Source organism: Myotis davidii, unplaced genomic scaffold (genome assembly GCF_000327345.1).
Source record: "Myotis davidii unplaced genomic scaffold, ASM32734v1 scaffold486, whole genome shotgun sequence".
Lineage (NCBI taxonomy): Eukaryota > Metazoa > Chordata > Mammalia > Chiroptera > Vespertilionidae > Myotis > Myotis davidii.
Window position 1 is genome coordinate 640,274 of NW_006298678.1, and position 12,605 is coordinate 652,878.

Below are 12,605 nucleotides of genomic sequence, written 5' to 3' on the forward strand. Positions count from 1 at the left end.
CGCTCCCGGCAGATGCAGCACCTTGAGTTACTGTGTAAGGCTTGGCTTTTCTCTTGCATGGTCTCAGAGCCCATTGTTGCTGTGTAAGGTTTGGCTGTTCATGAGGTCACAATTACCAGGGATAAAGCATCTCGCTGGCGGGAGGGGAGTGCACTCCAGAACTCACAGGAGCCTGAAGCAGGAGAGGCTGGAGTCTTCACGTATGTGGGTCCGCAGCCAAGGCAGCAGGTCCCTGACTGGAGGGGCTGTAGGGTCCTGGGTGGTGTCCGAGGGCACCCTAGGTGGAGGTGAGGCTGGGCTCCCAGTCATAACAGTTCTCCCCTTCAAAATGGTGTGGCCTCTGTGGCAGAACTGGCCGTCCCTGGAGAGATTGCAGTGGTAGCAGAGGCTGCCTGGCTAGGGGAGCCTGGTCCACCAGCCCCCAACTGTCCTGCGGAATAACTGTCCCTCACTCAAACATACACACATGCCCTATACGTCCATGCACTCCCCTTTGGCTCACTCACTCATTCACTCACACTCTCTACACAAAACACAACCACACAGTCTCTTTTTGCTCCCTCCCTCACTCACTCACTCACACTCTCTTCCTCACTGCCATCCTACCAGCCATGATCTTCCTTCTCTCTCAGTGTCCTCTTTAAACAGGCTGAGGTTCTTGGTTTTCAGAAACTCTTTAAAGGAGAGTGGATTTGCCTCTTCGAGATCAGCAAGTTTATCATTTCCAAAATGTGTCTCCTAGGCTCCTGATGAACCTTGCTTAGTACACTTCCCCTTTCCTTAGACAAAATTGTTCAGAATGAGGAGGCTGTGGGCCTGAGACAGGGAGGAGATGCCAGGCAATGTACGTATAGCTTGACAGACATCCAGGCTGGCCCGGGGAAGCACTGGTCCTCCCTAGCCTGGCAGCAGTGGCTCCAGGGCTCCTGCTCAGGCCTGGCTACAGCCCAGCTCCCCACCCCCATCCTATATGAGTTTTTATGTTTATACTAGAGGCCCGGTGCATGAAATTCATGCACAGGTAGGGTCCTTAGGCCTGGCTGGAATCAGGACTAATCTGTGGGGCAACTGGTGAAATGATCAGGGGAGCCCCCACTGGCACTCACCTTGGGAAGCCTGGCCCCACCCCCAGCCACACTGCCACCGGTTGCCTCTCTCTGTGGAGCGACCGGCTGGGTGATCAGGGGGGTCCCTGCTGTTACCCACTTTGGCTGGCCTGGGGTCTCTGGGCTGGGGGCAGCTCTTGCATTGAGCGTCTGCCCCCTGGTGGTCAGTGCACATAAAAGTAACCGGTAGTTCTGCCCTTGGTTCTGCTGTTCTGTCTATTTGCATATTAAGCTTTTGTTATATAGGATTCTTTCTTTCAGGATGCACGCATGTTGCAGTACATTTAAGTTCTTTATTTCATTACTAGAGGCCTGGCACATGAAATTCATGTGTTGGTACAGTCCCTAGGTCTGGCCTGTGATCAGAACCATCTTCCCTAGCTGCCTGCAGCTGGCCCCACTCCCCGCTGCCACCCACCTCTGGTTCCCTGTTCGCCATTGGGTGATCAGTGCCTGACAGCCAGAGGAAGGGACTGAGAGGTCGACTGTTCCCGCCTGCTCGCAGGCCCCACCCCTGCTGTGGTGGCCATCAGGCAATCAGAGCCTGCTGGCCAGGGAAAGGGACCAAGAGGTGGTCAGTGTGCCTCATAGTGACTGGTCCAGCAGTTGTTCTGGTCATTCTGCTGTTAGGGTCAATTTGTATATTATCCTTTTGTTATATAGGATAGAGGCCTAGTGCATGGGAGGGGGCTGGCTGGCCTGCCCTGAAGGGGGCCCCAGATCAGGGTGGAGGGTTCCCACTGGGGGGAGGGTCTGGGGGCAGTTTGTAGGCTGGCCATGCCCCCAACCGGGGTGGGGGTCCCTGCTAGTGGGCAAGGCTGGCCTGAGCAACGGACTGCCGGGGGTTTGCAGGCCAGCCATGCTGGGGGCAGTTTGCAGGCTGGCCATGCCCCCAATCAGGGTAAGGGGTTACCGCTTGGGGGCTGGGCCAGCCTGGGCGAGGGGCCATGGGTGGTTTGCAGGCCAACCACGCCCCCAGCATTGTCAGGAAGATCATCTGGAATGACGTCTGGAAGACATCTGGTTTAATTAGCATATTAACCTTTTATTAGTATAGACTGGCTAATATTGTATTGCATGAATATGTTGTATTTTACTTATCCATTCATCAGCTATTGGACATTTGGGTTATTTCCACTTATTGGATATTATGAACAATGCTTCTATGAATATTTGTGTAGAAGAATTTGTGTGACCATATCTCTTTATTTCTCTTGGGTAAATGCCTAACAGAGGAATTGCTGGGTCATATTGTATTCTATGTTTAATCTTTTGAGGAACTGCCAAAAGTTTTCAAATGAGGCCTCCCCATTTTACATTCCCACCAACAAGTCATGAGAGTTCTGATTTCTCCACCTCTTTGTCAACACTTGTTATCATTTATCTATTTATTTAGATATATTCTACTGGGTCTGGAGTGATATCTTATTGTGCTTTTTATTTGCATTTCCTTAATGGTTAATGATGTTGAGCATCTTTGCATGTGCTTATTGGAGATATAAGAGTATACCCCGTACATATCCTATATAATAAAAGGGTAGTATGCAAATTGTCCCCTCAACCAGAATTTTTCCAGGAGTTTGACCAGGAGGCAGGCTGGCTAGCTGGCTGGGGAAAGAAAGGGAGGCCACGGCCTGCAGCTGCTAGGGACCCTACCAGTGCATAAATTTTATCCCATGGGCCTCTAGTATATATATCTTCTTTGGATAAATGTCTACTCAGATCCTTTGTCCATTTTTAATTGGGTTATCCTTTAATTACATTGTTGTGGTTCTTTATATATTCTGGCTATTAGATACATGGTTTGAAAATATGTTATCCTGTTCTGTGGATTGTCTTTTCACTTTCTTCAGGGTATTATTCTCAGGACAAAAGTCTTTCATTTTAATAAAGTCCAATTCATCTATTATATTTTTTCTCACTTTTGCTTTTAGCATCATGTCTAAGAGGGGTTTCTTTAACCCCCAAATCACAAGATCTATAGCTACATTATTTTCTAATGGTTTTACAGTTTTAGTCTTACATTTATGTTTTTTATTTATTTTCAATGCATTTTTATGTGATGTAAAATAGGGGGTACAACATTTTTCTTTTACACCATTCAATGAAAAGACTATTCCCTCATTGAATTTCCCTTGTTGAAAATCATTTGGCCACTATTACAGGTTCTCAACTCTGTTCCTATGGTCCAGATGTTTGTCCTATGTTTTGATTATTGTATATTTGACGTACAGTTTTAAATCAGGAAGTATAAATTCTCCAACTTTGTTTTTTTCTCAAGAATATTTGACTACTCTGAGTCAATCCTTGCATTTCCATAGGAATTTTAGGATCACCTTGACAATTTCTGAAACAAATCCAGTTGTAATTTTTATAGGGATTGCATTTAAGCTGTAGATCAATTTGGAAAGTATTAGCATTTTAACAATATTAAGTCTTCTGGTCCATGAACATGGGCTATCTTTCCATTGGTCTTCTTTACTTTCTTTCCACAATGTATTTTAGTTTTTAGAGTACAGGTATTGCACTTATTTTGCTAAATTCATTCGTAAGTATTTTACATTTTTAATGCTCTTTTAAATAAAAATGATTTATTAATCTCATTTTCAGACTGTTAATTGCTAATATATAGAAATATAATTGATTTTTTATATATTGCTCTTTTACACTAAAATCTTGCCTGAATTTCAAAACAACATGAAAGTAGACTGTAATATGAGGAGGCTGAAGAGCAATTTTGTTTTTTCTTTTTGTTTTTTTAAATATATTTTATTGATTTTTTACAGAGAGGAAGGGAGAGGGATTGAGAGTTAGAAACATCGATGAGAGAGAAACATGTGTGCCTCCTGCACACCCCCTACTGGGGATGTGCCCGCAACCAAGGTACATGCCCTTGATCAAAATCGAACCTGGGACCCTTGAGTCTGCAGGCTGATGCTCTATCCACTGAACCATACCGCTTAGGGCAGCAATTTTGTTTTTATAGATGAAGAAAGAAGGACTATTGGGAAGAATCACTCAGCAGCAACTGAGACAGCCCTGCTACAGCAGAAGAACAGAAAATTCATGTATTTATTTGTTATTCATTAAACATGTATTTATTATGTACCTACTATGAGCGAGTTTGCCTGGACTTAAATACTAGTTCTGCCACTAAATAGAATTGTTAACCCTGCCTATGACTCAAATCCCCTCATCTATTCAGTGGGAGAATAGTGCTTACCTCTTAAGATTTTTGTGAGGAGTAAATGAGGCCCTTAAATAGTACCTGGCTGAGGATAAGTGCTTTGCCGGTCTTAGCTATTGTTTTTTATTATTGCGAGACACTACACACAAAAGTGAGCAAAGACAAAAATTCATGAAGCTTGCATTTTAATGGCAGGTAAGGGTGACTAGGAGGGGAGACAAATAAAGAAGTAAAGCAATGAGGATGTCAAGTAGTGATAAATACTATGAAAAAAAATAAAGCAGGGGAGAGTGGGGCCAAGCATTTCAGGTGGAGCCAGGTCTTTCCAGTGAGGGCAGGTTAGGTTTCTCAAGAAAAGTGACATAAGAGCAGGGCCTGGAAAGGGTAAGGGAGCCATCCCAGGAACAGGGCATTCCAGAGAAAGGAGCAGCCACTGCAGAGTGCTTGAGCAGGAGCATACTTGTCATGGAGGGGATGAGGGACAGAATTAAGGCCAGGGGGACTAGAGCTGAGTGAAGGCAGAAGGGTGAGGGAGTGAGGCAGAGAAAGGGCCCAAGTTAATGTCCTGCTGGGCCTGGGGGGCAGGGAAAAAAGCTAGCTTTTATATATACCAGACTTCCTTACTAGGGTGGTCATCTGTTATCTCACTAGGTAACAAACCACACCAAAACAAAGTGGCTTACACCAACAATATGCTATTTTCCACAGTTCTGAAGGCTGCCTGCCTCACTGGATAGGCTGCACTCAGCTGGTGGCTGGGTCAGGGCCAAACAGCCTCGTGCATTGGTCCGGTACCTTGTGCACAGGAGTTCTCATGACTCAGTTTGTCTAAGCCAGTGCTTCCTTCCAGGACAGCAGGAACATTCCAGAAGGTTAAGCTTTAAAATGCAAACATCACTTATGCTACAATCCATAATCAAAGCAAGCTGCAGGGCCAGCCCAGACGCAGGAGGTGGAAGAGCAGACCTCTGCACCCATCTTCCATCTACCATGGGTAACTGTCAGACTTGGTGAGGGGCTGGCTCAGTCTGTTCTAGGGAGTGGTATGAGCAGGCCTCAATCTCCTTGGAGTTAAGTTAGATGTAACTTGAAAGTCAAGCCATCTTTTCACCTAGACATCGTCTGTGGCAAATTCTGCCCAGGACATATTTTCAGCCTTTCATGGATCAAAGTGACACTCTTTGCCTGGGGCTCCTTGAAGAACCACTATTTTCTAAAACTACTCTTTCCTTTTGAGGTTTTGACATCTTGTATTTTGCTTTTTCCCCGGAGCATAGTGGTCTACGCTGTGCAATGGAAGTGATTCTGAATGTTTGGATTGGAACTCTGGAGAAATCCTCACTGCTAAGACAGACATAGGAGCTGTGTGATTTCTGGAAGGTCCTTGTGCCGCTTCCCAACCTGAGGACTCCCTGAGATTTCTGTTTGATCTGCTTCAGTGCAGCCTGGGTGGGAGGAAAACAGATCTGGTGTCTTGACTGCCATCTAGTGGTAGTGCCCTTAGGTGATCAGATTAAATTTAGGTTGGTATAATCTAAATTAGAATATAAAAATTAGTTGTTTCCGTGTCTTAGTTATTGTGAATAATATTGCAATCTATATATCTTTACAGACAAGTATTTTCAAAAATTTTAGGTAGATACCCAGAAGAGGGATTGCTGGTAGCTCTATTCTTAATTTTTTGAGGAACCTCCATACTATATTTCATACTGGCTGAATTAATTTATCTTCTCACCAGCAATGTATGACAGTTCCCTTTTCTTCCCACATCCCTTCCAATACTTGCTATTACTTGTCTTATTGATAAAAGCCATTCTAACAGGTATGAGATTGAAACAGCCTAAGTGTCCTTCAGTAGATGATTGGATAAAGAAAATGTGGTATATACACAGTAGAATACTATTCAGCCATAAAGAAAAATGAAATATTGCCACTTGTGACAACATGGATAGACTTTGATAATATCATGCTATGGAAAAGGACAAGAACCATATGGTTGCACTCATATGTGAAATATAAAACAGACAGCAAAAACTGAACAAACAAAACTAACAAACTCATAGACACAGACAACAGTATGGTGGTTACCAGAGGGGAGGGGAGTTTTGAAGGAAAAAGAGAGTAAAGGGGGTTAAATAAGGTAACTAGGCTTTGGGAGTGATTACAGAATACAATATACAGATGATGTATTATAGAATTGTACACTTAAAACTTATATAATGTTATTAACCAATGTCATCCCAATAAATTTAATTTTTTAAGAATATGGAAATTGAGTTTAGAATTTATATTTAGGTTTTTTAAAATTTCATCTATTTCTTTTAAATTGTTTACCATTTATTTTTATTGCTAAGAGTATTGCAGGGGCAGTACAGAATAGTGGTTGAGAACCTGGGCCCTAGAGTCTGACTAGTAGGTTTGATGCCCAGTTTTGTCATGTAAGAGCTGTGTGGCCTCACTGTGCCTCAGTGCCCTCATCTATGAAGTGGGTTGGTAAACAGTACCTGCTTCATGGGCAGCTGTGCAGATTACTGATTTAGTTCACACTAATGCCCAGAACGCTGTGTGTACATAGTACTAAAAGAGTATTGGATGTCATTATTTTTTTTAAATATATTTTTTTTATTTTTACAGAGAGGAAGAGAAAGAGATAGAGAGTTAGAAACATGAAGGAGAGAGAAACATCGATCAGCTGCCTCCTGCACATCTCCTACTGGGGATATGCCTGCAACCCAGGTACATGCCCTTGACCGGAATCAAACCTGAGACCTTTCAGGCCGCAAGCCGACGCTCTATCCACTGAGTCATACCGGTTTTGGCTGGCTGTCATTATTAATGGTCTTGAAAGTCCAGGGGGAGCTTCTGTGTAAAAAATGTAAACCTTTACTGGCATACTCCAGAGATCATGAATCAGGGCTTGGTTAGGGAGGTGAGGAGGAAAAGAAAGACAGTGGAATCACATGGGACAATGACAAGCCATATTTGTGTGTTTATAGTTTTCAAAAGCCCTTTTACCCACATTATCACCACCAGTGATGAGGAGGAAAAGGAGAAGAGGCTTTCAATGAAGGCAGATCTGAGGTGAAGAGATATCTATTTCCTGGGTGTCTTCCTTCTCTGTAGGATTGCTATGTGTGAGCTGATATATTTGACAGTTACCACTAGAGCAAGGGTGTACCGCATTGTTAGAGATCCTATGGCCATGAACCTGTGTTTTCAGGGAAGATGAGCTGAATCCTTGGAACTAAACAGAGTTGACATCTGTTAACCCTTGATTCCCCCAATCCTCATTACCTGCTTGAATGTCTACTTCTTATAAACAAACAAAAACCCCACAGTTGTAATCATTTATGAGTTGCTGTTGCTGTTACTGCTTTTAGGACTACATGTCTTCAAAGGGAAATAGATATAAGACAGGTTTTTTCTCTTTTGGGCCAGATTACTAGTTTTACTACACAATTAAAGCAAAATTGAGTATTTTAATATAGGAATAAGGTAACTCCACTGTGTTTCTATAGGCCAACTTCACTCTTTAGAACACCTTCATCTCATGTACTCGGCCATCTCTGATTTAATTGTTTCATCTGTCTTACATTTTAAATGCCTACTGAATAAATCTGTGGGGAAAAAATGGCTTGAATCACTCATGCCTACGTCTGCTAGGGATTTCCATAATGAAGTGTTGTTCTCTGTCCACTTGGCCAAAAACAAAAGGCTCTTGCTTACATCAGTCTCAATACCCAATAGACTATTGTTCTTTGCATGGAACCTACCCTCAAATGAAGTCATTCTGGTGGGACAGTGAGGAGAATGCCTCAGGCCGTGACCTATTTTCAAGGAACAGCCCTTGACAACTTTCCAGGGAGGACCCCTTTGAAAACTGCTAAGTTTAGGGAGACAAGAGAATCTATCCATTTCTTTAAGTACACTTTGGGAATTGGGAATTAATGATTATGTTCCCTAATCACACTACAGCTATTGCCCACTCTCTCAAGATGATAGTACTACCTGTCCTCCAGGTAGAATATTAAGTACATTCTATCATCAAAGACTTTGCAAACATTATTTCATGTAATCTTCCTTTCACATCTTTTGGCTTAGAGCCCAGAGAGTTTAGACATATCTAAAGTTTCACAGTTGGTGAGTGGAAGGAGTAGAATTCCAAGCTCTTCAAGCATTTAGGAAAAGTCTCTGTAGAAAACTGTAGAAAAAAAAGCAGCTCAGACACTGGCCTGTTGTGTGAAAACATTCCCCCCTCTTTCGTGTGTTACTTACCAAGGGCAGAGAATGCTCACCCTCCTGTTGGCCTCGCCTTTCTCAGCCTGTCCTTACCAGGGCACATATCCTGATTTTGAACACACAGCATTTTAGGAGTGAGAAACAAGGAAACTGAAGACCAGAACTACCTATCAGAACACAAACTCCCCAGTAACCTCTGCACAGTGACACACAATCTCCTGAAGCATCTTTTACATATGTTTCACAGATAAGAGAAGATGTTCTTTAAAATTACATGTTCTAACTTAGGACTATTAAAAAGTGTGCTATGCCTTAGCCTGTTTGGCTCAGTGTATAGAGTATCGGCCTGTGGACTGAAGGGTCTTGGGTTCACTTCCAAGTCAGGGCACATGCCCGGTTTGGAGGCTCGATCCCCAGGAGGAGGCAAGCAGAAGGCAGCCGATCAATGATCCTCTTTCATCATTGATGTTTCTATCTCTCTCTCCTCCCTTCCTCTCTGAAATCTTTTATACACACACACACACACACACATTAAAGTGTGCTATAATATCAGGACTCTATTCTTATACACAAAACAAGCAAAGTTTGTGTCAGCACACATCTTATTTTGAATAATGTACCCCTTGATGCCATCTCTGGGTGCTCATTTATAGACAATCAGTGTCCTAGAGAGAGTCCCCAAGAGCAAGTGGCTGCCTTGAGCAGATGCACAGGAAGGCAGGCTGACCATGCATGCAAGCTGAGGACACGCAATCACCCATGCAGAAGGGGCTTCAAAATCTTAACTCTACAGTTGACTGTAGCAAAGATCATTATTTCAGTAGGAAATGATATTTCTCCTCCATAGGATTCTTGTAATGAGGGAAAAGAACAAAACTAAAAGTAAAACTGAGAGCCTGGATTTTTTGGTAATGTAGATGAAAAACTACCTGTATGAATTTTCCACAATTCATACTATCGTGTATCGTGGACTTACTAAAATTTAAGAAATAGGAGTTTAGGATAACTGTCTGCATCCTAGAGGTCAATCCAGGAATACTGGGCCGGAGCCTTGGAGTCAGCCAGCCTGAGTTCAACCCCGCTCTGCGGCCTCGATAAGTGCCTTCGCCTCTCTGGGCTGCCTTCTTAGTGGAGAAATTGGAGCTATGATACTCACCTCAACATTTGGCCAGAGAATCAATAAAATATCATTTGAAGTTATTCCTTTTGTGCACATCATCTGCTTTCAACTATAAACCCACAGAACTCTATAACATATTCCTGACAAGAAAAAGGTTAGTGCAGTTTTATTTAAAATGACCATCTTGGAAAGAGGGAAGTAGAGGAATTGATGAAATGAAATAATTTGCTAAGATTCTGGAAAATATAAGACAGGTATCCTATTAAGAAATACATATCAACATAAAAAAATATACATCCTCACAAGAAAAAAGTCATAACTGCTAGGTGTGGTGATGGATGTTAACTAGACCCCTTATGGGATCATTTTGAAACATATACAAATAATTAATCATGTTATACACTCAAAACTAGTGTAATATTATATATCAATTATATCACAATTTTTTTAAAAAAGAGAAATACTCATCAATAGTTCTGAGTGAGGAACTGCTGAGAAATTAATTTTCCCATATTAGTTTAGGTGTGCATGATCAACAGTGCTCAAAAGAATGATCTGAGCCTGGCCAGTATGGCTCAGTGGTTGAGCATCAACCTATCAGTATGAACCAGGAGATCACAGGTCACAGGCTCAATCCCCAGTAAGAGGCATGCAGGAGGCAGCTGATCGATGATTCTTTCTCATCACTGACATTTCTCTCTCGCCCCCTCTCCCTTCCTCTCTGAAATCAATAAAAATATGCTTTTAAAAAAAAGAATGATCTGAGCGAGTGGTTCTCAACCTTCCTAATGCCGCAACCCTTTAATACAGTTCCTCAAGTTGTGGTGACCCCCAATCATAAAATTATTTTCGTTGCTACTTCATAATTGTAATTTTGCTACTGTTCTGAATCTTATGTAAATATCTGATATACAAGATGTATTTTTATTGTTCACGACCCACAGGTTGAGAACTGCTGATGGATGCAAAGAAACCGAAGCCATTGTATAATGAATTCTTCAGGGAAGGTACAATGGTGCACCTGCTGAAGAAAACTGCATGATGATTACTTCTAAAATTAGAAAAAGTTACCATATGATCCAGCAATTTTATTTCTGGATATTGTTAACTGATGGTTATTGGTGCCAATTCAATGCCAACAGGAATTCCCAAGTTGGGGTGAAACGAAAAAGGAAACTTTATTCAGTGCAAACAGCTCAGTTATGATATAGCACTGTTGTGAGGACAGCTCACTAGTGTTACAGCTCAGTTATGAAGCAACACAGCTGTGGGACAACAAGGCTGGGAGGTGGCCCTGGGGCGAGGCATCCCTTGGGTGAGGCGGCTGCGCTGTGCTCTGCTCTGCTCTGTCCTACTCTGCCCTGCTCTATTCCACACCACTGATCTGGTGAGACTTAGGTATTCAAGCTCCAGCTCCAGCTGAGGAAACCCAGTTTTCTGCCTTTAGTGAAAAGGGAAAGTTCTCTCTGAGCCAGAGGGGAGCTGACTTATAAAGACAGAAGTCCCTACTCCTGGTCCCTGATTGGCCTGACCTCATGCAAATGAAGATTCCAAATCCCCAGTTTGATTTATCCATAAAGCACTGCCCTGATTGGTTGGAATGGAGCCACTCGGGTCAGTAAAATTGCTGATGAGGATATAGCTATGCAGCTCTGATTGAATGGAGATGTGACTGGTTGAAATATGTGTTCTATTAGTTGAAATATGACTCCAGAAATTCTTTCATATGGGCTGGCTGGGATGGCAGAAACACAGTGCAGGCAGACAGTTCAGCGTAGGAGACAGGCAGTTCAATGTGGGCGGTAGGCAGTTTAGTGCAGGCTTCTCCATAAAGCATGGCTTGTGTGAGAAGCTCCTGTGTAGAAATGGCTGCTAGGCTCTGTTTTTTAAATGTGAGCCCAGTTAGCCACCAGGAGCCTTTCTTGGTAAGTATCTTCTTTCTCGGAGTCCACAGTATATACCCAAAAGAATTAAAAGCAGGATCTAAAGGAGGTATTTGTACACCCATGTTTGTAGCAACATTATTCACAATAGCCAAATGGTGAAAACATCTTGAGTCTATCAACAGATGAATGAATAAATAAAAGTTGGTATATACATACAGTGGAATATTATTCAGCTTTAAAGAGAAAAGAAATTCTGACATCCTATATAATAAAAGCCTAATATGCAAATTGTTCCCTTGGGCTGTCCATCATTCAACTGGTAGTTCGACCACTCACTATGATATGTGCTGACACCAGGGGGTGGCGTGGAACATGGCAGTGCTGGCAGCGGGCGGCAGTGGAGGTGCTGCCAGCCCCAATGGACCCCGATGAGAGTGGGACCATGGCAGGATGGTGGAGCAGGTGGTGCCAGGCCAAGGCAGGTGCAAGGGGAGCCCAATTGCCCTGCCAATTGCCCAGCAGACGGCAACCAGCGATGGCAATGGGGGGTCCAATAACTCAGGTGGAGGGGGGTATGAGGGGGTCTGGGGGCCCAGGTGCTGCCCAGGGCCCAGAGGTCAGCTGGGACCTGCCCTTCCACGCCAGACGCACACTGTTCGATCGCCAACCAGGCCTAGGGACTGCACCCACGCACAAATTTCATCCACTGGGCCTCTAGTATTTTATAATGGATGAACTTTGAAAATATTATGCCAAGTAAAATAAACTAGTCACCAAAAAAACATATATTGTATTATTTCACTTACACAAAGCTTCAAGAGCAGTCAAATTCATAGAGACAGAGCCTAGAATGGTGGATGCCAGAGGCTGGGGGAGGAGGTATGAGGCGTTAGCGGTCAATGGGCACAGAGTTTATATTTGGGATGGAGGTAATGGTAGCACAGTTTGAATGTACTTAATTCCATAGCATTGTGTACTTGCTACAATTTAGTTAAGATGATAAATTTAAGTTGTTTGCCACAATAAAAGACAATGATCTATTGTGCAGGAGAGGGAATGCCCACTTC

General features: G+C 43.1%; 1 pseudogene; it reads right to left on the reverse strand.

Moving 5' to 3' along the window:
* The window catches only part of LOC102752513, a 7,437-nt pseudogene extending 6,583 nt beyond the window's left edge, over nucleotides 1–854 (reverse strand).
* Nucleotides 855–12,605: the final 11,751 nt, after the last annotated feature.